The following is a 4,711-nucleotide window of genomic DNA, read 5'->3' on the forward strand; positions in this document are numbered from 1 at the left end:
CACTGAACAGTTGTCATACTCTGACACGCACTAAGCAGTTGACATACTCTCACACGCACTGAGCAGTTGACATACTCTCACACGCACTGAGCAGTTGTCATACTCTCCCACGCTGAGCAGTTGACATACTCTCAAACGCACTGAACAGTTGTCATACTCTCACACGCACTGAACAGTTGTCATACTCTGACACGCACTAAGCAGTTGACATACTCTCAAACGCACTGAGCAGTTGTCATACTCTCACACGCACTGAGCAGTTGTCATACTCTCCCATGCTGAGCAGTTGACATACTCTCAAACGCACTGAACAGTTGTCATACTCTGACACGCACTGAACAGTTGACATACTCTCACACGCACTGAGCAGTTGACATACTCTCACACGCACTGAGCAGTTGACATACTCTGACACGCACTAAGCAGTTGACATACTCTCAAACGCACTGAGCAGTTGACATACTCTCACACGCACTGAGCAGTTGTCATACTCTCCCACGCTGAGCAGTTGACATACTCTCAAACGCACTGAACAGTTGTCATACTCTGACACGCACTGAACAGTTGACATACTCTCACACGCACTGAGCAGTTGACATACTCTCACACGCACTGAGCAGTTGTCATACTCTCCCACGCTGAGCAGTTGACATACTCTCAAACGCACTGAACAGTTGTCATACTCTCACACGCACTGAACAGTTGTCATACTCTGACACACACTAAGCAGTTGACATACTCTCAAACGCACTGAACAGTTGTCATACTCTGACACGCACTAAGCAGTTGACATACTCTCACACGCACTGAGCAGTTGACATACTCTCACACGCACTGAGCAGTTGACATACTCTCACACGCACTGAGCAGTTGACATACTCTCACACGCACTGAGCAGTTGACATACTCTCACACGCACTAAGCAGTTGACATACTCTCACACGCACTGAGCAGTTGACATACTCTCACACGCACTGAGCAGTTGACATACTCTCACACGCACTAAGCAGTTGACATACTCTCAAACGCACTGAACAGTTGTCATACTCTCACACGCACTGAACAGTTGTCATACTCTGACACGCACTAAGCAGTTGACATACTCTCAAACGCACTGAACAGTTGTCATACTCTCACACGCACTGAACAGTTGACATACTCTCACACGCACTAAGCAGTTGACATACTCTCACACGCACTGAGCAGTTGACATACTCTCACACGCACTGAGCAGTTGACATACTCTGACACGCACTAAGCAGTTGACATACTCTCAAACGCACTGAACAGTTGTCATACTCTCACACGCACTGAACAGTTGACATACTCTCACACGCACTAAGCAGTTGTCATACATTCACACGCACTGAGCAGTTGACATACTCTGACACGCACTGAGCAGTTGTCATACTCTCTAACGCACTGAACAGTTGACATACTCTCACACGCACTAAGCAGTTGTCATACTTTCACACGCACTGAGCAGTTGACATACTCTCACACGCACTGAGCAGTTGACATACTCTGACACGCACTAAGCAGTTGACATACTCTCACACGCACTAAACAGTTGTCATACTCTGACACGCACTAAGCAGTTGACATACTCTCAAACGCACTGAACAGTTTTCATACTCTCACACGCACTGAACAGTTGTCATACTCTGACACGCACTAAGCAGTTGACATACTCTCACACGCACTGAGCAGTTGACATACTCTCACACGCACTGAGCAGTTGACATACTCTCACACGCACTGAGCAGTTGACATACTCTCAAACGCACTGAACAGTTGTCATACTCTCACACGCACTGAGCAGTTGACATACTCTCACACGCACTGAGCAGTTGACATACTCTCACACGCACTGAGCAGTTGACATACTCTCACACGCACTGAGCAGTTGACATACTCTCACACGCACTAAGCAGTTGACATACTCTCACACGCACTGAGCACTTGTCATACTCTGAATCGCACTGAGCAGTTGTCATACTCTAACACGCACAAAGCAGTTGTCCCCCAAAGAAACCAAATTCCTACAAATCAGAACATGGAAGTGTTTGCACACAGTTGTGATTTTTAGCCAATCTCAGATCTCCACGCATACACAAACTAAGGCACATAAGTCTGCACACATCCAGACATTAACAGATACACACACATGGCCACCCTTTATATCGGTGGACCTCCACAAGGCCTCACTGCACTCCCCTCCTCAGAGAAACCCTCAACAGAAGAGTTGAGAAACACAAAACTTGTGAGATCTGAATGTCCTGGTGAGTCTCCACCTGTTACAGGTGGGTGCTGCCTGGACTGTCTCAAGACAGACCAGACCAGGTGCACCACAGACACTTCAAACCTCATCTCAGGACAAAAACTAAAAGAACAACATAAACAAGGAGAAAACTTGCCTTAGAAACATGCAGGGTTAGAGGAGACGGCAGCCGTGTAGAGGTGAGCCTGTGTGAGTCCTTTTTCTTTTAGTGAACAACAGAAAAACAGAAAAAAGAAAGAAAACTTACCTTAAAAATCTGTAAGGTTGTTTTCTCTGAGACATGTTGGAATCTGTAAACAGTTACTCCGAAAAGGATCCAGATGTTTCAAAATACTTCTCTGGTGAACGTTTCAATTCTGCGAACATAAATGCTGTGATTAATGGACTAAAAGTCATCGCTTCTCACCCTTATTTATGGATTCAAGGATCAAAGGATCAAATTGGTGGTAAGATTCTAAATATATGTGATGTCATAATCCTGTTAGTTTGGAATACACAAAACAATAAGCACAGTTGTACAGACACATACACACACTCCCAAAAACTAGCCAGCCCTCATGAGGAGGTTGCGACGCCCTCCAGGTGCGGGAAAGAAAGCAGGAAAAACCGGGAGCGGGCCGCTTCACTGCTATTTACATTAATGGACCGCCCCAAAGAAATCCAAACACGGAAATGCTTGCACACACATGTGATTATGCACAGAGGTCCATCCTAGCAGCCAACGTCAGAACTCCACACATGCACACATTAATGCACATACATCTGCACACATTCAGAGAGAAACTCCCCCAAAGAAACCAAATTCCAAAGAATCCAAATATGGAAATGTTTTCACACACATGTGATTATGCACAGAGGTCCACCCTACCAGCCAACCTCAGATCTCCATGCAGGCACATATGAATGCACATACATTTACACACATCCAGAGATAAACTCCCCCAAAGAAATCCGAACATGGAAACTTTTGCGCACACTGCACACACATTCAGAGTTCCTAATGTACTGGTGAGTATCCACCTGTTACAGGTGGATGCAACCTGGACTGTCTCAAGACAGACGAGACCAGATCCACCAAAGAAACTGCAGATGTGAGGACATGCGTCTTTTTGAAATATATAAAACAATAAACACGGTCGTGCAGACACATACACTCACACAGGCTGCGAAAGCCTAGCCAGCCCTCGTGATGGGGTGGACCTCCTCCAGGCCTCACTGCCTTCCCCTCCTGAGAGAAACCCTTTATAGAAGAGTTGAGAAAGACACAATTTGTGAGGTCTGAATGTTCTGGTGAGTCTCCACCTGTTGCAGGTGAGTGCAGCCTGGACTGTCTCGAGACAGACCAGATCAGCTGCACCACAGACACTTCATACCTCATCTCAGGAGAAAAACTGAAAGAACAACATAAAAAAGGAGAAAACCGACCTCAGAAACATGGCCAACATCTGTTTGATTAGACTAACAAATAATGGTTGACCCTTTTCAGGTGCTCGCCTAACCTTCAGTAGTTGTTCGAGGTCATTGAAACGCTTAGGTTTTATATATCCAGTTTCCTTGGATTGATAATCTGTCTCGTATTGAAATTGTTCTTTGGTCAGTTATGCCTGTTGCAGAATTTCAGGGTCGCTCTTGTTGACTTTAATAGCCACGATCTGTCTGTTTGCTCTGTGAATTGGTTAGAAACAAAACTGAACTTGTTTTGGTTTCTTTTGTAAAATGCTCTGAAAACATCTGGAAAGGTTTTGGGTTGGTGTCAGGTCAACGTCCATGATGCCATAAAGTATAATGGGTGAGCGCTCATATTATGGGTTTTGGGATCAAAGCAAAGCTACCACGTCATGAAGGACCGAAGCAAAGCTACCGCGTCACAAGGGATCAAAGTGATTCTAATGTATGCGCAGGCGCACACACAAATGTTTGTTTGTGTAATATTGTTCACACTAAATTTGACCGTAGGTAATTTAACATGAGTCAATCAAAGAAAATGTTAGTTTTGGAGAATTTTGAAATTACGAAGCTGACAATTACGAGAATTTTTGTTCGTGTATTTTTTTTTTCTTTTGCATAACACGTCGAGCTTTTCTGTATATAGCCATGTCGTAGATTTCGGAGCAAACAAGAAATTGATGAAAATGTTCTATTTTATTTTAACAATCATCATCTGCATATGCAGGTTTCGTACGGGTGCTTGAAATCCTTGAAAAATCTTGGATATATTGTAGTGCTTCTATTTCGGATTTGGTGCTTAAAACGTCTTGAAACTGTATTTCATTCACCACAAATAACTATCTGATTGAATAGTTTTCTTATCAGATAGAGAAATAAAATAGCAAAGTCTAAAAGCAACATTTCTCTGCAAGGCAGCCCAGCCTTGTACCTCTGCACGTCAGTCTGTTTCAATGTGTGACCCCCCACCCCCTCCCCGAAAAG

The sequence above is a fragment of the Neolamprologus brichardi genome, chromosome 13 (genome assembly GCF_056152115.1).
Source record: "Neolamprologus brichardi isolate AB-2024 chromosome 13, ASM5615211v1, whole genome shotgun sequence".
NCBI classification, from domain to species: Eukaryota; Metazoa; Chordata; class Actinopteri; order Cichliformes; family Cichlidae; genus Neolamprologus; species Neolamprologus brichardi.